General features: G+C 34.6%; 1 long non-coding RNA gene across 1 annotated transcript; it reads right to left on the bottom strand.

Moving 5' to 3' along the window:
- Positions 1 to 709: 709 nt before the first annotated feature.
- LOC100889546 lies at positions 710 to 22,596 on the bottom strand. Its single transcript, XR_004062014.1, has 9 exons — positions 22,529 to 22,596; positions 20,394 to 20,599; positions 14,530 to 14,598; positions 13,496 to 13,631; positions 12,282 to 12,369; positions 10,300 to 10,419; positions 9,590 to 9,756; positions 8,176 to 8,338; positions 710 to 5,771 (listed from the first exon to the last, which is right to left on the bottom strand). It is a non-coding gene; the product is annotated as a cyclin-Y (long non-coding RNA).
- Positions 22,597 to 22,651: the final 55 nt, after the last annotated feature.

The following is a 22,651-nucleotide window of genomic DNA, read 5'->3' as shown; positions in this document are numbered from 1 at the left end:
GTGTATATACTCAATGCCATGCTAAAACTCAATCATACCATCACACCACGTGTGTAACCACCTTTATATCACAATGTACATGTACCTTATGGCCTCCCTACAAATCGAGAAGATTTTGAAAGAAGTAGAAATACAATTAGATATGAAATGTAAATGTAGATAATTCGTAAACAGTGGACAGTTATGCAACTGGACCGTTGACACTACTAATCCAAGCAAAATTGGCATTTCGTCTGTCTATAGGCTCATAACAATCTATAATTTTGATGTATTGGTATCATTACTCATATCACTCTGTGGGGATTTGGTCATGCATAATTTACCATTTCAATTCTCATACGATTGCGACTGTTCTCCTAAATCTGATTGTGTACAGTGGTCTTCTTATGATAAAATTCAATGTGTAATGCTGTGACGTGCAATATTGTAAATAATTTGTACACTATTTCTTTTTGTAGCACTTTGCTCCATATAAATGTCACCCTGATTGCATGTGTTGCTATTAAATGTAGAATTGAAACTCATGACTATATCTTCATTTTGTACTGCATACTTGCCAGTCATCTTCTTTTCTATCATACCTCACACAACTTCACCTCATAATAATTCAACTACATTTGTTTGATGTATATCATGCAGAAACTTTGCCAAAAATGACAACAAAATCAGTGCGAAAACACCAGATATGCAGGATTACCACCAATGAAGCACTTCCAATGGTGACCAAGGGATTTTCTCCAGCAACAATTGCTCCATGATTTTATTTTGTATAAAAGAATTAGGGATGGGGTTGCAAGTGTGTTTTAGGTTGGGTTCATGCTTAGGATAAGGGTAAGGTACGGTGTTGGGTCCAGGGGTGAAGTTAGGAATTTTGTTTGTATACAAATTAACACTGAGCAATCGTTGCAGGAGCAAGCGTTGTACGTACAACCCTACAGGATTCAGACCCTTGTAGAAATAGGCTACATTCACAATCCTTGTCCAGTATACATACAGCAAAGAGTGTAGTCCGAGTCTAACCTCCGTACTGTTTATTTTGATGGATATATTCAATTTTAATGTACACAGTTCTGTGACAGACAATTCAACAGAGAAAAGGGCGTATCTGCATTGCTGAAATTTGGGGTTTTATGAAATTTATGCTCTACAATACTGTTTGTATGCACCTGGATAATACAGACTGAGTGAACTACAGTGTTCTTCTTGAAGAAATATTGGTACTTCTTCAATTTCGAATTTTGGCAAAATGAATAGAACCTATTCGTATCAATGAATTCGTCGCTGTTTTCACGAAGTGAAGGTAGTGAAAAAATTGCATTCACTTTGCATTACGATTTTCGTCACTTCGTGAAAATAGGGACGAATTGGGGACTCACAATTGCTTATCCACAATGAAATATTTATCAATGAAATGTCTGCAAAACGAAATACAATATATAATATGGCATCATAAATTACAGTCTAAAGTTACATGAAACATGTACACATGTATAATCATTGTATACAAAATGAAATTTATGGTAACTCTTACACCTTTCCAATAGCACTGCATTTCAATTTGAATATTTACTTCAATGTAAATATTACTTGCATGTAAGCAGAGCAGATCTGTAATTGTCATATCAGAACCTAGCTTGCCCCCAAAGGCTTGTCCACACAAACATTACTTATATCCACGTTCAAAATTGTTCTCCCAAACAACTGATTAAATCATAATGCATACTGAAGTATCATTTTAAATTTGACAATCCTAGGTATTGCCAACTTTTCAACGATTTGTATTGCATCAAGAATGATCTTGAGACTTTTAGCTTCATTCAATTCCACCTGATTATAGTGTATACTATGTTTTTCTCTTGAAAATGACTATTTTGATGGGGGAGGGGAGGGGAGGGGGGAATGAAATATGTTTGAGTAAAATTGTTATCTCCCAACCAGAATAATGGTTATTTATCAAAATGTAATATAAATTATTATTAAAACTTGTTACTACTGCGTATTCAATAAATACAGGCTTCCACAACTTCTAGACATAAGTCAAAAACTCAAAATTCTAAACCCTGTTACGAAAGCAGTAATAACCAAATATATGATTGTAAACTACACATGAAAAAGAATATTTTACACGATTTGCAATTAATCACTAAATAAATTTTAAATAAGAGAATACATGGAATTTTTTACAGAACTAAAATTAAAAAACACAAACAACACTATTGATAATTGTGGCAAGAACTTTTTTTGTCTTAATTTTTATTTCACACACATGTAACATGATGCTGTCCTTTTAGTTATTTTTGTCAAAACAATGTCATTCGGGTTTTAAAAAAACGGCCTGTAAACATGTTACAATTAAAATTAAAATTTAATTACACTTAAAAGTCATTTGAAATTCTACATTATACTCATGATGAATTCTGCTTTAAAATTTCTAGCAAACTTTAATCAATTTTGTATCTGCCTTCAAAGTAATGAAAAAAGGAGAAGTTACAGGGTATCTTGCACATCTATGCTATGCAACAGTTGTACAAACAACCGTATGAGTACTGCATTAACAAAATCAAATTTCAGAGCAATTCCAGCATGATACTAGCATGAATACAACTTTAAAAGAAATGGAAATATATTCTCTTACCTCTTTAAATAATAATGACTATGTCCACTCAGTTCCTCTTCTTGTGACAATTCATCTTATTCACCTCAAAACAGTGATTGAAATTTTACATCCTTATTTAATGTCATATTCCTATAAACAAAATCGCAATGGAATTGCATGATCAGAGAAACTGGCTGAAAATCAGAATTCTATATTGTGATAATAATAATAATGACTGTTACTTATAAAGCACTTTACGAGTTACAGCGTAACAGTCCAAAGCGCTTGCCTCGGTCACGGGTTTCTGTTATGATCCTGCAATTTACAGTTACAGTGCACACTCTCCACTCCCTGGGGAGCATTCCAGTCAGTCACCCTTCTGTCAAGCAAGTACATGCTAAATTCAATCACACCAATGTTTGTATCCTAACAGATACCTATTTAACACCTGGGTGGAGAGGAGTAGCATAGATAAAATGCCTTACTCAAGGACACTGGTGCTATGCTGGGGATCAACCTTGTGACCTTTATATTCCAATTCAAGTGATTAAACCTCTACTATATCTTCGTGAATCATATATTCATCACCTGTGTCTTTTAAGCCCATTTTAACCCTCAAAATGATCAAGATCAAAAGGAAAAGATTTTTCTTTTGTACTGCATCTGACAAAGGAATATTCAAGCCAACATGTGAGGTTTCAAAAAATTAAAGACATTTCAAAGCAATCTTTGGGGAAAATCATTATGTACACCTATAGGTGTATATAACAAATACAAGATAAAGCAACTTTAATCCATTGTTGAAGACACACATGATATTATTATGTTGAGTATTGATATCGTGTTTTAATACCTTAATGCAAAGTATGTACAGTGTATTGACTTGCAGGCATTGTGACATACACAGATATTTGAAATTTGTTTAACTTTCTTAGTTCTAAAACTTGCTGATATACAGTCAGATTCTTCAGTTGCTGTGACAACTAATAAATAAAATGTAGAAATTTGGACAATTCATGAAAATTGTACATATAATATCATGCATTTGGCAATAGCTTTGACAGCTATGCAGCATAGGAAGTCTTGAATGAATGCCACAGATATCACAGAAACCATCAGAATTCATTGCATAGCTACATGTATACAAGAATCATACGCGATAATTTATTACTTTTTGCCTAGTCTGTACATTGTATAAAGAAACATTGCTTAACAAAATGCTGTAGAGTGAAACACATGTTCGTGCATCAGCTCGAAAGAAACCGTGATAAAGAACCAGTGTCCCGTTATACTCCGAGTCTGAATGTCTTATCATATGAAAATGGTATAACTGGGTGGAGCTTATCATGAGCGCTACTGGTGATTGGCCAACTGCCATGTGAATTCACCTCTTCAAAACCAGTTTCTTTACATGCTGTTGTTTTCTAGTCTTCACATTCATTCACTATACGATGGTTCTTTATACTACGCTTCTTCATTCAAGTTTTGTATAAATTTCATATAGTCCAAGCAGGCTTTTAATAAGCCCTGATATTAATTGAAGATTTAGTTTTGTTGAAAATTGACAAGACTCTGTTTCAACTGCCAATGATTTGCAGTAGGTGCAATAGATACATCGAGTGTACACATACATTTGTCTCCTGCAGTGATTCAATTTCATCAGTTAACAAAGAATACAGAGAAAATGGTCCAGTGAATATAGAGTGTAAGTGGTGAAGATACAATAACAAGAGGAGATTTTTTTCACTTAATCTTAATAAACCTGGTGAAAACCTCATTTCAAAGAGGTCTTTCAATGTCCAGAACATACCTTACATGTACTATGTATAAATAAATAGAAGTGAAGAATTCAAAGGGACTTACAAATACAGTGTTTGGTGAAGTACTTCATACAAATGTGATGTTACAGGAGACAGGATAAGTCTAAACATGCAATATACAGGGTGGGAATTCAAAGAGGTAGAGGAATTTCACACCTAAATATTTTTGAATGGAATTCAAATTTAACGCTGAAAACTAAACACTGCCTGAAATATTGCCTTGACAAAGAATGATACCCTCCCACTTTACAAAGATGAGGTGGAGATATTACACGTAATAGTGGGGCTCCAACAAATGCTATAACGACAACTGCTCTAGATATAGTTCCTCTAAGATGGAGGGTTCCGGTTGGAGTTGCAAAGAATTTTAGAATAGATGTAGGGGTAGGAGAGGGTAAGGTCAAGTGTTGCTGTTTAGAATTTGCTCAGTTATGAATATTGACTGCAGAGCAATTGTCGGCGGAGCATATGTCCTACAACCAAAATGTTACTCTTCATGATTCATAACTACATGTATGTCATTAGTTTCTGTAGACTATGTAACTAAAAATCTGAATATCAAAATGCAGCATGTACATGAATGATTGCTGTGAGAAACCATTCGTCTAAACAGTTCATAGAGATTTACATATCAATTCCAAACCAGTTTCAAATTACAAGATGACCATGCAGTCGTTGTAACGACAGCTGGCAAAAAACCTTGAAGTTCATTGCGTCAAAGTGTGTCTGACAATTCAGACCTTCATCACAACATCACACAAAACCACTAGCTGAAATTAAGATTACAGACTTTTACGTGAACCTTGCAAATGATAAATGAAACCCGATTCATGGTAAGTACATGAAACATGAGGGAAATATTTGGTCCCTTTTTTAAAAATAATCTATGCTTCATGCAGTCTATTCTCTGAGGTGCGCTACCATTTGTATTCATAAATAAATAAAGATTTGGCTTTGGTTCATTGATTTAAAAAAAATGGACATTCATCATATATCAAATATCACGATGAGCTGAAGGCCTCTGTCTCAAGACGACAGTCGTCTTCACTCAAAGAGGACTCACTTCACAAGGATGATAGCGCTCAACGATAAATGAGGGCGCTCTTCACTGGACACCGCCGCCATTGCCGATCACAGCATGATGACAGAACTCATCAGATGATGGCCAAGCTGATCATGTGATGACGACGCCAATCGTCGTGATGACAGACTCCGTGAGATGCAAGCCTTCATCATGAGATGATGGCGTTTGAGAATCGAGGCACTACTTGGATACTGTCTGCACTCCGTGATCTCTTTACACTGGTGTGGGGTGGGAAGTCTCTAGGCTTGTCATCAGTTGGTTTGGAGAATACCTGTTGAAGAGGGCCCAGGAAACAGTTTCATGGATGAGTCTGCATCACATTCAATTTCATTGAAAAATGGTAGGTTTTCATTTCACTCATGCATTTCATAATATACATTAAAAGGCACCATAGCTAATCATCCAGGTGATAAGCCTTGTGGACATGGGTCCAAATAGAAGAGACTGACTACTTCCTTTTTAAGATGATGAAATTCCCTGATTTGTCCTTGATTGGAGTAATTTTTCTCAAAGTTCCAGATTTTTCAATGACTGGAACAAAGAGGAATTCATTTTCCAGGTTTTCTTTGATGTCTAGGATAACTGGGAACCCTGAATAAACCCAAAGGTAGTCAGGAAACTTTTTCTTCTTAAATATAGCATGCTTCATGTGGTGTGTCACATCAACATCAGGAATGGCCATGATATACATACATGTATGTGAAATCAATAGTTATTATGTTTCTTCTACAATTGACATATCGTTAATATCTTCATAATTAACTGCGGCATTTCTACAAGCATTATAACCAATTATGAAGTCGAGACATCGACATCGACATTAAAAAGCTATAAAAAGAATTATACTACAAACAAAAATATATCTAAGTTTCCATTACCTGTACATTGCATTACAATTTGTTAATTTGGGTTGTATAGTGTCATACACTACATGTAGCTAGATCAACCTTGTAATAAGATTCCTGTTAGTAATATTTTCATGATGTAATCATAAGATAAGATAAACACCCACATATTGTAAACTGAAACAGGATTTAAGAATCGATTGATAAATACTTCTTGTACTGAAAATGAAACCTTATAGTATTACAAAGTTTGTTTCACTTTACAAAAGGAGTCTACTTCCTTCTTCTCCTATTTCAAAAGCTTGAATTTTATAGCCATCAACAGAAGTTATACTGACCTCACAAATATTAAAAGGGGGATTCCATTTACGTCATACAATATACTGTACATGGCATTTAGACAACATTTCCTAGCCTTGAAAGTAAAGGAATCAGCAGTGAAGATTTGTTTTAAGGGTAAAGTAAAGGACCACCAGGGGGTCCTTAGAAGATATGACAACCAAATTGAACCAACTATAAATTGTCCTTTCTTGACATGATAAGAGCTAATAATAATAAATAATAATCTTTTATAGTCCACTCCAAATTTTATTAAACCGAAATGAAAATTCTTTTTGCCCAATTGATCGTGAGCCAGGCAGCCACTGAGCAGCGCCAGATCGATGTTGCTCTATCCCTTATTGTTGAACGTTGTTGAAAAATGTCATTGAAAAAGTAATAAATGGGTAATCCAACTATCAAAATAGACTTAACATCTCTGGGATTGTCCTATCTACTGACCTATCATGATCAAAATCATAGTGTTTCTTCTTAAATGAACACTATCTAACAAAACAACATAAAAAGATTTGTATCTTCAATATTCATGTAGAATAAATATGGCAATATGTGATGAAATATGAAATTCTTGTGAAGAATTGATGAAGTATATGAATATAAATGAAATATTAATATTGCATGCCTGCAAATCAGTATAATAAAGTCATAAATACAAAGCCCCCATATCTAACCTTGCCCAAAGCAAGATATCTACATCTAGTTAAATAAGACTTTAAATGTCAGTAACATACACTATGACTAGGTACATGATGTGCATAGTGCGAGAACAATATAACAAATACATGTACAATAAAACCGAACAGACAATGAAATGCAAGCTTCAATGCTATTTACATGTTCATGTCACTACAAAATATGCTGGTACTCTGTCTGTATGAGAGTTGTGATCAATTCAACTTCCTAGTCATCATGATGTGTCTCCCTCTATAGTCCGGTAAAACACATTATCTGAGACATGGACATTTGCCATTTTCAAATTCTTCTTTATTCCACAAAATGATAACGTAAAACAAATTAATCAATGACAATATTTGACTAATACACCAGCTTTAAATTGTGAATTACTTGTTTAAAAAAAAGGGTTCAAGAAATTAATATAAAGTTGAGAATTAAGCAACAAACCCTATTAAAACAACAAGATTTGTACAGTCATGGGGCAGCCATTTGCTTTGAATGACATCCCAGTACATAAGCACAGCCCACCAGTATCTGCGCTTCTCAGCATGCGCATCACTTTCATTGCTATATGAAACTACACATATTTTATCAAGTCTTAATTTTTGTACGCACCAGAGACAAGCATACAAGCATCTTTGCCTTGCATTATCTTCTTTAGCCGTGGGTTATCCCTTTTTGATGATGAACTTTTTTGCACAGAATGCATTATTGGAAAGAATGATGGATGGTCACATAGTGTCTTAGGACCAATTAGATTGCCTACATTCTAGAACCCTTTTATAATCTAAAGTAATCATTAAAATATTTCCTTACCTCTAGTTTCAGGGCTCTTTCTGTACTGAGTGGTTCGAGTGGGAAGGCAAGTTCGTGGGTGTCAGCGAGTTCTCGGAGGTCAAAGTAGTACTTAGCATATACACTGGCTGACACGTTGATGTTGAATTGAAGAAGTTCTAGGAACTGTCGCTCCAATTCATTCCTGGAAGACAAAGAATATCACACCATTGAGTTTAACATGGTCTAGGTACTTTTTCAAGCCTAACTTGGAAGTGGCAACCTTCTTGTGTTTCCATGATTAAGATTAAGCCCGTTTTTTAAGCCTAATTCCAGTACACAGACCTTTCTCGGACAAGTACCTGTGTATACAGTATCATTTTTTTGCCCACAGAATGCAAGTACCGGAATGTTGACCGCTCTTAGAGTTTGAATACATGAAATCTATTCATGTTTTTCCCAATCGAAAAGGTGTATTGACAGGTCATTCGGTGAGTGTGCTTGTGGTCTAATATGATCCAGAACCAAATTAAGGACATGGGCAAGCCCCCTTGCCAACAAACAAGTGAATGTTTGCAAATATGAAGTGTGTCTTGCTTGATTTACATGTCAGTGTCCTATAATCCATCCATTATTGTCTTTAAAATATTTTGACACTTTTTGTTTATGTTCGTTTTCATTCATTTGTGTTTTCTTTTTAATATTAGAGCTTGCTTGCTGGAGAGCTACAGAGTAAAGTGATTATTCTAAAATGTGCACAGTGGGACATCTCCATGTGTAAATGATCTGTGAATATTTGGAGGTCATACATACCAAAGCTAACTACGAACTGGTCTATTGATCTACCATACAGGTAGTGATAATATATAATCAGGTCTTATTACCAAGGGTAGCCACATCAGTATTGATATCACTTTTCTTGAGTGCCCTACATTAACATTTTCAATACTAAGGCTGTAGACTGGCTACCATGATATGGCACCCAAGCACTAAAAGAATTTATTCCTCCCAATTACCCATTCCCTTGCACCAAGAAGATCTGGAAGGATTCACCCCCTGCTGCTGCGCAATACAATGCATCCAACACTGGATTAGGACAATCTAATTAAGAGTGAACATTGTGGCCTGGTGACTGGAGAAGAAAAATCCAATCACTTCACCAAGGTGGAGAGTGGCAAATGTAAATCAATTTTTTTTTTAAAGGTATTAGTGGCAATTACTTTTGTAAAATAGATTTATCAACAGCATCTATTCATTAAGCCTCAGCTTTAAAATATCAATACACAGAAATTTCCCAGTTCTGGAAAGCCACCACAAGCTCTCAAAAGTAAACACAATCAAATACAAAATTCATTAGATTAAACCTAAATTTCATAAGAGCTTCCACACAGAGCTATCAGTTACGACAAATTTAAATTGTTGCAATTCCCTTACAATTTTAGAGTTTGATACTCACATATCTTCTACTGTTAATTCTCTTAGAATTTGACAGTAGTCTACATTCCAGACTGCTTGGTCATCCCATACTTTGGAAGCTAGGAGGATAGCACCAAGGACCATTCGTTTCCAGTTGCTAGGCGTGATGTTGATTTCAGCATATGTTAATAATCTCTCTAAATACACCTGCAAAGAAAAATCAATATATATATAATTTTTTTTTATTCAAGTGTAATAATGGGCAATAATTTGCCAGATCACCTCATCGGTTAAACTCTACCCCCTTTTAAATTAGCTAATTTTTGGATTGCAGGGCGATTGAGGATTTCAAAGCTTAAATTGTAAGTTTTAGCCCAATCAGCCTTACGAGTTTTGAAATATGGTATGCATTCTGCAGGCATGTTGACCAATATTTCATACATTTTTATCAATCTTTAAATGAACCCAATTTGTTATACTGACACATTTAGAACGCACCTATTAAAGTCAGTCAGTGCACATAAAACCTAACTTTCCTTGAACAGGAATATTATAAATATTAGAATCCTTATATATGAATGAAGAAAAACAATATTTGGAACGTAAAATTAAAAATCTGACAACTTATGAAAAAAAGTTTCATCCTACATCTTCATGTATAAATCTACAAGGATGAGCAAGTTATCAATCCAATTATTACATAATATTTCCAGAATCCGTTTGTTGAAACTTGTAGACCTTCATACTTACTAATGTAACTATTGCACATTCTGCTGTGAGCTGAGCTGCATTGAATAACATGCGAATAAACTTGTAGATATGCCTGTGTTCTGGATTGTGTTTGTCGTAATCCTCTGGTACTGGAGTTTTCTGCACATTGAGAAAAAATTCAAACAAATATTAACAAGAAAAATTAGGTTATTATCAATCCATCACTCTTTCTTCCACTTGAATAGACTACCCGTTACGGAAAAAATGGTGTACTACATGTCCCACAGTCAACTTTTGTCATTTGCACAATGTGTGTGGAATATACAGTCAAAACAATACAGATATCTAGAGTTTCAATTCATATTGAATAGTGAGTTACAAAATAATCACATCAATAATCGTAATCATCATTGACCCCATCTTTGTCCCAACTTGACAATATGGTTTATATCCTTGACAAGGAAGAGAAAATGAATGGACCTGTCAAGGGCTTTTCATATATGGTTGAGTAAACAGCCACCAAAAAGAGCCGCCACACTCTTGTAACATATAAATGAATGGCAAAGGTCCTGTGAGTGTATTCACTGAGCTTTGTGTTATAAGATACAAAAAATGTGAAGCCTACGACACGTTACGCAGACAGTGTGCGTGTGGTGCAGTAGTGTGTAGGATACGAGTTCTAAACCAGCGGTTTTTCCACGTCATATCTGAACGAGACTTCAGAGGGGAACTCTGTTTTTTAGGTCAGCAAATTAAGATGAGTTCATTATTCACATGTTTGCCCTGCAATCAAGAAGGAATTAACATATGAAACCTGTATCAATAACAATTAGCATAGTAATTAAGTTGTTTTCTTGAAGGGTTGATAGACACTAGCTTAGAAACACAATACTTTTATACCAGGAAATGATAAGCATAGAAAACATCTTTGATATGGAGTGGACAGCAGAAGTGATTTTGTATTTGCAAAGTGCCCATTAACAAAACTTAGGTTTGGATAGAAAGTACATGAATTTTTATGCTGGTTGTTTTTAATCTAAAATGTTTACATTCCGATTACTGGAAAAAGTAGCATAATGCACACAGTCAACAGTCAAGATCTCATTAGAAATGGATGAGAAAAAATGACTGCCGCAGTTATAAAGCGCAGTTTACATTTAGTTGGCATGTCAGATCTTCTTTTGGTTATACACCTCTTCTTTCTTTCTTTCTATCTTTCTTTCTTTCTTTCTTTCTTTCTATCTTTCTATCTTTCTTTCTTTCTTTCTTTCTTTTCTCTCTTTCTTTCTTTCTTTCTCTCTTTCTTTCTTTCTTTCTTTCTTTCTTTCTATCTTTCTATCTTTCTTTCTTTCTTTCTCTTTTCTTTCTTTCTTTCTTTCTTTCTTTCTCTCTTTCTTTCTCTCTTTCTTTCTTTCTTTCTTTCTATCTTTCTATCTTTCTTTCTTTCTTTCTTTCTTTCTTTCTTTCTTTCTTTCTCTCTTTCTTTCTTTCTTTCTTTCTATCTTTCTATCTTTCTTTCTTTCTTTCTCTCTCTTTCTTTCTTTCTTTCTTTCTTTCTCTCTTTCTTTCTTTCTTTCTTTCTATCTTTCTTTCTTTCTTTCTATCTTTCTTTCTTTCTTTCTCTCTTTCTTTCTTTCTTTCTTTCTATCTTTCTATCTTTCTTTCTTTCTTTCTTTCTCTCTTTCTTTCTTTCTTTCTCTCTTTCTTTCTTTCTTTCTTTCTATCTTTCTATCTTTCTTTCTTTCTTTCTCTCTTTCTTTCTTTCTTTCTTTCTTTCTCTCTTTCTTTCTTTCTTTCTTTCTTTCTATCTTTCTTTCTTTCTTTCTATCTTTCTTTCTTTCTTTATTTCTTTCTTTCAATCTTTCTTTCAATCTTTCAATCTTTCTTTCAATCTTTCAATCTTTCTTTCTTTCTTTCTTTCTTTCTTCTTTCTCCTTTTTATTTCTAGTTGTTCTCCTTGTTCTCCTCCTTTTTCTCCTTCTCCTTCTCCTTCTCCTTTGTGCATCAGAAAGTATACTTACTGATAGTGGGTACTGCTTTTCATCAAAGATATCCATTTGTCTGCTACTGTCTCTATTCTTTATATGGTAGTATATTGCCAATGCCACACTGAATTTGAGAAGATAAAAAGTACAGTGACTGATAACTGTAATAAGGATGCAAAATACATGTACACATATATGAGATTAATTTGTTGGACATGTATTGATAGATATTGTTCAAAGAGTTATGTAACTCCTTGGAAGCATAGCATTGTACTCACAATCTGGCTTTTGTACCAGCAATATTAATTTGACCAATTACTGTTTACTGCCATTCTTACAGAGACATTCACTTAAACCTTGCTATAGGTCAAGTAATACATAAATTTCATTTCATTTCATTTTTCATTTCATTTCTTTATTGTGTCCATGTAGGATAATTGTTTATATTTAAGATGCACTGTTTTCAAGTCTCCAGTTATCATTTCATTCATTGTTTTACTATCATATTGCATTGACTTACAAATATCATTCAACTAGTCTACCATGTGAGCTACATATAGACTTGAATTGCTTGAATATATCCTGAATATATTGAAAACAGCTAATTTGAATCACTGTACAAATGTTATCAGAAGAAACTCAGACCCTAAACCAATACTACACTTATCTTTTCTTTGAATATATATACAGTATATTTTTAAATCGTTTTAGGTCTAAATCATACATGAGCTAGCATTATTCTGTACAATATGTTCCAATCATTCTGACAATTTCTAAATGCAACTTTGACAATCTTTAACTAGCACAGTATACCGTAAATCTATGTGTATAAGACACACTTTTCTCCCGCCAAAAAAATTTATCAAAAGTCGAGATGCGTCCTATAAACAGGTACAAAAAAACAAAACAACAACAATAAAAAACTTCACAAGTTCACAAGCACAAATTGACGCCTTCAACTGCACCTCACAGTAAAATAGAGGTCCTTCTCCACCTGGATTTTTGTGGCTTGCTGCCTACAGAGTCGGCAAAAAAAAAAAAAAAAAAAAATTGTGTTTGTTTTTGTAATGGCCCCCAAAATAGGGGTGCGTCTTTAATATACACAGGTGCGTCTTATACATGTACATGGAGATTTACAGTACTAAGTCTGTTGAGAGCCAGAAGGATACAAACTCTGTAATAACTGCTATGAGTGAACATCCTTCTAGCTCTCAGCAGGTGATAGGTTTCTTGCTCTCATCTTTTCTCACCATCGTATCGTAGACTTGAGGTTCGGTTGTGATACTGTGCTGTCATCTAGAAAGATGGTTGAACATGAACTGAACTTCTTACTGACTGAACTCAGCCTGCTGTCATTGTGATGGTTTCTTCTGTCTTGTGTTACCTCTGTATCACATCAAGGAGAAGAAAAAAAATCAAATTAAAAAAACTCAATGCATTGGGTTGGTATTCATAAAACTTCCGAACTTTGATCCAGGTTTAAAGTGGATAGCTTTAGTCCACTGATGTACAGAACAGTTAAGTGTCAACCTGTTTCATCAAACTTGTCAACATCAACAAGTCAGCTACTGAAATTGTTGCATTTGATTGGCTGTGAGCATGCATTATAGAAATGTGACATTTGTTATTGATGAAATTTATGAAACAGGGGCATGATGGGTCTTCTTCTTGTAAGCCAATGGGAATGAGAGAATGCAGTACTCCATTGGCAAAGCATCATTACAACGTCTTTTGAAGATCAAGAAGAGTAATAAAGAATATTTGAAAAAATGTTGTTTGATCACAGAAATACAGTAGTAAGATTAGTACAAGATCAGAACTTGAAGATTTCAAAGCTCTGACTAACTACATGTACTCTGCAAAAGTTCTGCAAGTTGATGATACATGTACAATGTAATTAGAACATAGTTCTACTAAATATTGCATATGTGCATAACACCAAACTGGGCCTCTAATCAATCTAATGATAAGTTAGTCTATACAGTATGTAATGTAAGTACTAGTAGGCAGTTTACTCATTTGCTGATTCACTGTGTGATACATGGCAGATTTATTTTTAAAAACTGTGCACATCTAGTCTTAACAAGTAATTACATAACCCCTAACTTGGTTATAACTTTACTATATACAGCAATATTATCTCCTTTTTTTTTCTTCTTCTTTTTTTAAATCACATTTTGTTCCTTCAAATTATGCCTTTCAGGTTTATTTTTGTTAAAGGTGGAAATATCATAATCACATGTAATCAAAATTATCCTAATACAAATCAGAAATGTGTTCATACCTAATGACTCTGCTTTGGTGAGGAAAATGGTGCTAGTTCTCGGGTGAACAGATGGATCCAACACATCCTCTGAAAAAGAGAAAAGAAAAAAGATAGATATCATTACTGCATGCTGAAGGTGAATAATTGAAATATTAAGAGTAATCTTGAGTTCTGGAATTAATTCCCACAAATCAAACAAAACTTCAACAGATATCCAAGCCTTGGTTACCTTCTGATATAAAGTGAATTTGGTTATTTAAAAAAAAATCATATTAAATAGGGTAGCTCTGTGCAGGCACGCAATGGTTCCATACAACATATGGCATTTATCCATACATGTACATTTCATCAATAAAAAACAATCTCTTAATAATACTGTATGACTATGGCTAATGGTAGTGATACCAGAAAGCACCATTATTCAATTATCAATGATACATGTACTGTACATGGACAAAAAAAAGACATTTGTCATGTGGAGCGCATTGCACAGAATTACCTGAATTTGGGAACATTTGAAGGAAATCATGCAAACTAATGTACAATGTAATGTATCGTAGTAGACTCATCTGCTGATAGTCTAAAGGGCATTAACTTTGAAACAGTACCACTTCCCATAGAGCAGAGATACAGTTAGTCTCTGCATAGAGTTAATGCCCTTCTGGCTCTCAGCTGATTCAGTTGACCATGCATGAATCAACATCTACAACATATAGTCCCATATGGTTCCATTATCCATATGGCCACATCTGTCCTGTGCTTTTCAGTACCGTAAATGTCATTTCCTACATGTATGTTAAAGTTTCTACTTCAATGTAATAACAATTTGGTGACAGTCTAAAGAATCAATACCGTACTTGACTATGTACTAACTACAGCAATAACATGCAATTAGGTCAATACTTTACAACAGTTTCCTATTCATTTCATTTCCAGAACTTAAGATTAGCTTTAGATTGTGACATGGGAATGAAAGAGCAATGACTCATGCCTAAATCATAATGTCTAATCATCTAGGTTTGTTTAATGATGCATGAGTGTTCTAATCCATAGAAGGTTCAGACTCTGAATAGAACAAAGCCATACAAAAGTACAGAATACAATGGACAAGAACAAATTGTACTGCATACATTGTCTGTGAAATGAGAAAATAAGTACATGTACTTACATTTAACATGAGGAAGAACATGTATGTATACTAGTAGCAAATTCATTAAACTTGAAATTCCAAAATAGAAATATCTACATGTATATTGCTTCGATCAAATTCAGCTATCATGATAATTTCACACTGGCTCCTCAAAAAAAAAGAGCACAAAGCACATATTCTGAAAAATATAAAACTGCACGAAGTTTCGAACCCCACTTTTTCTCGAAAAAAAAAACGGCGGAATGGTAGGAAATTTCAACCAAAGATCTGTTGGTATTAGAAAGGTGGGAAGTAGGTATTGGAATTTTTTAATCTGTTTTCAAACTTAACAAAAATGTTATACAATAGTACAGTATGTACATGTACATGTACAAGTTAGCATTGTTCAGATTGTTATGTTTTTTTATTAACATTTCCATTTGTTTCAGTTTTTGTTTAAGATCTACCCATCATATTGCTGGCTATTACATGTAAGTACATGGGCCCGTGGCATAAAACCCAGCAGTGATGGTAACTTTGTCATTAATGGTAACTTCCATGAAAACTTTGATTTGTTTGGCTGTTCAGTGATGTTGACATGGTAGCAACTGGGCCCTGGTTTAGTAAAGTTCGAAATTCAAGTATCCAACCCATCTTTTCCCCAACTGTGCATAGTCTGCAAGCACAGACTCTAATGTGACACTTTAACATGATTCCTAAACCTTGAGCAGAGCCTAGATATCTCTCAGTTTCTGCCTGTGTCAAATCTTGCCAGGAGCAGCTCAAGTACAGAGCCTATAGTAGTCTCATAATGCAGACACTGTTGCACAATGCCTGACAAGGGTTTGTGCATGCATGCAAACTAAACAATATCTTGATATGAACCTAAGAAAAGTTCAGTACACTTCAATATATACTGTACACAGTACTTGTTTGTGTGCCGTGTGACAGCTCTATTGCTCAACAAACATTCCAAAAATACCAATGACATGATGAAACGTATCCTCCTCAAGACTAAGTACTCTGCACATCTTATCTTGTCTTCTTGCTTTATATACTATGTATTCTATTGTATTTATATGTATTGACTGGATGTATCTGTGCTTATGTATTTTGAATTAATTGTAGGTTGATTAGTATATTATGTAAATATGATATTGAATGTATTAATATCTAAGTATTGCCAACTTTGTAAAGCGCTTAGAAGCATTGTAATAAGCGCTATAGAAATATAATGTATTATTATTAGTATTATTTATACCTTAGTGACACCAACAGGACTGATACAAGAGCGAAAATTATATTACCTTGACAGGCCAAGAGTTGGTCAGTTTGGAGTTAAGTTGTCGAGTTGGTTTGGCTGTGTGACTGGTGTATTAGAGGTAATCTAGATTTCTAGTAACAGCGACAAATAAATTCTCAATGACTTCAAACAAACTCAAACTAAACGTTCAATTTCAAGACTACAAATAACAAATTTTCTACAATACAGTTAATATATAGGCTGCACAGGCCTAATGGTTGAAGATATGACCAACAACAAACAAAAAGACAAGAAAATTATGCTGGACATATTGACACTATATGCATGTACAATGTGTAGATGTACATGTACAGGGTGTATCAACATACTAACTGTACATGTACTATGAGCTGTAATAAAGAAAATTCAATTTACAACAAATTATACTGAAAAGTACACTGTCTTCAATAACAGATCAAAACAAACATCTACATGTAGGCTAATGCATATGATCATGGACAAGCACATGTTACATGTCATTACTGAAAATGCACTTAACACCCAATTTTTCTTGAAAATATAAATCTGTACCCAGAACCTAAGCTTGGCCTTTAAAGCAAGCCAATGTGATGAATTATTGATTATAAAAACAAAGCAATGCAAATGTCAGACAGCTGATCAATCAGTAGGCGTACCTTTCAATTGATTGTTTTTAATGCAGATTTGTAATCTATGTACATGTACAATGTACATACATGTAGATGCTTAAATGTGTGATACAGATTTGCAGTTTGCACCAATACTACAGTACATTTAGATTTACTGTATGTTGTGCTGTAGGAATCAATAGGATGAACCTTAATAGCAGTTAGAGACTTCGGTGGTAAGCGCTTTTATAAGCGCCGTTTTTATTATTATTATTATTATTATTATTATTAATTGAAATTTGTCATCATTCAAATTAACAAACTTCCAAAATGGACCAAATGTATAGTGTTGGCCTACAGTTTCAAGTCTGTTAGCCATACCTATATTTTTTTGAGATTCAGATTGGATCTGAAAAACTGTCATGTTTTACTTCTTTTTAATTGAATTTAATACAGTTATTACAGGCACATGTACACTGTATATCTCATCTTAGAAAATTAACTCAAGACTTACATGTACATGTAGGTTTCCTTCTAGCTCAATAATTCCCAACCCATACAGAACAATCTTGATATGAGCTACAGACATTATACATGTAGAAGACTAGGAGTCTTACAAGTTTAGGGCAAACATTTAACCAAACCATAATGTTCCGTTGAACTGCAGTATTACCAAACCATGTCGATTTGAACTGAGACCAGACTGACATCAATGACTGAAAAATGCACAATGATAAGGAAATGATATTCAATATCCCTAACCAGCAGAGTCATCACAGTTCTTACATGGGTATTCTTTTTGTAAATGTTCATGTCATAAAAATGTATTTTCAAGGATACTAACAGCCTAATTTAAGCCCAGGTCACATTCATAAAATTCTGAGTTATTTGAATTTAGCTACCGGTATATGTATTTAAAGGGAAAATTGAGTTCTGTTGCAGAGGGCGCTACACAAAATAATTTTGTGTGAGATAATGAAAAACTGAGTGTCAAATTTGAAAGAACATACAATTTTAATGACCAAATCATCTTTGTTTGATCAAAATCGTTTCAGAGACGGCTGAAATATCCATAAATATAACAATTTCTAATACTTGTGTACCACCACAAATATTAGATAATTTGAAAAAGCTGTTGAAAAAACGAAGTAGCGCCTTTTACGTCGTATTTCAGCCAATGCCGACGTTGGCTTTTTTGTTGGCATTTTCATTTTGGTTATATTACGCACAACCAGCCGGCCCATGTATTGCTATTTTGAATTAAATAATTAATTAACGGTCACCACATTTTTTTGAAAGTGGAGCTGAATTTGTATGATCGTATTGGCTAAATTTCACACATTTTGGGGTCTAAAATTACCTTCATACATGTAGCAATTTTAGGTTCTAAAAGGGCACTAGAAATGTCATAGATAAGAATAAGAGCAATAACCATGCACTGTGAAGGATTTGCGGTCTGAAAACAGAACTCAACTATCCCTTTAAGCTATTTCATGTACATGTATGTATAGTATTTATATACAAGACATAAATGTAGTATTTAAATTGAGGAGAAGAACATGTATACTACATGTAGTATCAAATTCATTAAACTTGAAATTCCAAAATAGATATATTGCTTCGATCAAAGGCAAAGTCAGCTATTGTGATGATTTCACACTGCCTAGTGCCTACTCAAAAAAAAGCACAAAGCACACCTTCTGAAAATTATAAAACCGCATTAAGTATTATTTCAAACCCCAATTTTTCTGGAGGAAAAAAAAGAGCGGAATGGTAGGAAATTTTGACTAAAGATCTGTTGGAATTATTAGAAAGGTGAGTAGTGTATGTACCCTGTACATTGTAGGTATTGGGATTTTCAAAATCCGTTTTCAAGCTTAACAAAAATAATATACATACGGTACAAACAGAATGCGAGATAGCAGCCTACACTGTAGATACAATCTTTTCATTCTACTGGTACATTATTACAACACATGTGACATAATCACTAGCTTTCTCGATCTTTCTCTATGTGCTATAATGAGCAAGCTGTGGGAATAGAGACGTCCCTACTTCAAAGCCTAATGACTGCATTAGCTCCTCTGCTTGGCTGCACAGTCTCCACACTGAGTGCTCATCAGTGTTAGCATTAACCTATTCGATACTAGGGGTCAATTATGCGATACAGGTACATGTACATAATACATGTAGATGACACGTAGTGTTCTGAAAAATGCCATGGGTATTGAATGAGTTAAAGAGCAAGTTCAAGAATGTAAAAGGGAACAGAGATTTCATGTTCTCACTCGAAGTTCCCAGAGTGAGATACTTGTAGTAATATGTGTTTTTTATAAACATTTTGTTATCTGCCCAGCAGAAGGCTGCCAATGGAACATGACCAGTGGATGTCCATTTGCATTTCAAAATTTTGGCCCTCTTTTGACAACTGTATTTTCATATACTGTACAAAAAACATTCAGCCCTCTGTGATCTTAATTTTAAGCTCTAAATACCCTTCCTCTTTCATTAAGAAAAAACAACAAAAAAGAATTGAAAAATGAAATGAAAGTTTGTGGGGCATGGGATACATTACAACAATTCTATAACTCCATGAGCAAACAAAAATGATGTCATCATGATATGATTTCTTAATGTTACATTTCATCAATATTTTTGTGACAAAACCACAATAGTTTGTAAGAAATGGAGAGGTCAATGTTAAACTCTATAAATCATTTCACTATACATTTGTCTTTAGGTCATGGTCTTTCCACTTATAAGAATACAGCCTGCTTACGGCGTGACTTCCATTTGTCAAATGGTTTACACTACCTTAAACACAAATAAACTATGCAAATTTCAAACCTGTGATGCTATTTACCTTCAATTCCTGTCTCTCTGTCACCAATGTGCTGGAGATTGGATCTCTCATCCACATCAATATCTTCAGGGGACGGTTCATATCGCTCTATTTCTTGTGAAGATGTCCTGTGTGCCCGTCTGGTTGGGTTCTTGTGACAGCTTCGTAAGCAGCTACATGAATGCTTATTCCCCATTGTGTTAGGAGAATGAATACCAATACCAAATCTGTACCAAAGGAAAAAAGATGACAATGATTTTCTTTGTGAATAATCCAATCATAACTCATTGATTTAACTGAATTTTCTAATTCCCATAGGCTTAATACATCACCTGGTTCCTGTTATAGGCAATAAGTTAAGTTTAAGTTGTAGCGATGAAACTTTGTTTCAAGAGAAACTGGTTAACAGTAATACCGGTAATGAGAATTATCCTTCATGTAAATGTGCATAAAATTAAGTTAAAGATTGCTTTGAGAGGCCATGTGTAAGCCAGCAAAAACATTTATGAAATTACATTCATTAAAAAACAGTTTACTTGCTACATGTATGTCATGCATCCCATTTCCATGTTGACACTTTTTCCATGTTTTTTTCTTCAAATAATCATATCTCTGTTACAAGTTCCTTGTAAAAAAAATTAGTTGATAAAATTGACATTTATAGATGTAATCACACTTGAAATCATACACTCAACAATTTTGTTTCCATTTTTGTATCAATAAATTTGTGCTTTGCCTGATTTGGGGTCTTATTTGCATTCACAGCTAAGTCAAGAATAGCCTTAGGGCTACAGGTTGGTAATAATAAAGTATGGCACTGATAACAACAATCCATAATTGGCATTCCTTTGCATGAAGAGTGATGTTTAATACCAACAAACCCTTAACAGTGTAATTGCCCATTCCTCCTCGACGGACCTTGCAAACAACCTTTGTAGCTTTGCTTGCCATCTGTGTCCATGATGATAATGGGCAAACATGCGATTTACATCAGAGCCATCTATACACAGAATTTGGCCATGAGCGACGAGTTCGTAATGACATGCACAGTTTTTCCGTTATAATCATTTTGCCTTCGGCGTAGACTAAAAGAGATGAGATTTAGATGACGTCATGCGCAGCAAGAGTTTAAACGCCCGCTGCAAGATTTTTATCATGGATATCAATTTTGACCCATAATTTCTTAAAAATGGACCATTAAACGGATTATTTCAGTCAAGTTGGTAAGTGGAACCGAAGTAGTTAAGTTTTAATCTAATTTACAATATAAAATGCATTGGCTATGCATCCTGTGAAAGGAGTAATTCGGGGATAAGTTTTGCAAGTTTGGTGTGCTGATTTGCCCACATAACCCTACACATTTCGCGGGATAGTCTGTTTCGGTCTCTAAAGAGAGAGCCGACCCTACCCCAATAAGAGGCTAACGAACGAAAGAGACGGAAAATTCGGTCTAGAAGTCTACATGTAGTATGTACTTGCCTTTGTGGCAGTGTGCTTGCATTTGTATTGTACTGTAAATCACATTTTTAGGTCATTATCATCAGGAGCACATGCGTGGAGGTACAACTGGTATATGTATTGTGGTAAACAAACCGCTATCCAGAAACAAATTTCCACATTTTTAAATTCTTAATTCTTGTGGGCAAGTGAAGTGGGCAAGTTAAATTCTCAACCGATTTCAAAGTGTGGATCAGCTGAGACTCAATGAGAAGAAAGAACAGTCCACTTGTGAACTCTGAAGGTACTTCTGCGCGATTCTAATAAAACAAAACACGCAACCAACACCAAAAAAAACATATTCTTTCTTCACACAGCTTCAGTTCAACTTTCTTCTGCATTCATTTTACAGACACAGCGAACAGCGAGCAGCTCGCAGCGCACCGCTCAGCAGGGAGGGACGCCCGTCGGATTTGTGGAAGCCCTCCCCTGCAGCAGCCGCTGCATCTGAAGTCATGATGATGCACTCCACCCAAAATGACGAGTCCGACTCCGGCCGCTCCGTACGTTGACTGTGTGTCTACGTCGCTTCCGTTACGATTATTCATGTCTTACAATACTTGGGAAACACATGAATCACAGATATAATGATAGACAGCTTAATTAAATCACAAAACATACGAATACAGAAAATTACAATGTATAAAATGAAATATTACCGAAATTCTTTGATTGACTTCAATCAGAGTTCACACGGTTATCCGCAAAGCTTCGACCCTTGACCTTTGCCGTGACGTCTGCTGGACATGGAAGCTGCTATTCTGTCATTAGGGTACCTTTTT

This window comes from Strongylocentrotus purpuratus, unplaced genomic scaffold (assembly GCF_000002235.5).
Source record: "Strongylocentrotus purpuratus isolate Spur 01 unplaced genomic scaffold, Spur_5.0 spur5_scaffold_7, whole genome shotgun sequence".
NCBI lineage: Eukaryota > Metazoa > Echinodermata > Echinoidea > Camarodonta > Strongylocentrotidae > Strongylocentrotus > Strongylocentrotus purpuratus.
This window is presented reverse-complemented; position numbering and strand designations above follow the sequence as displayed.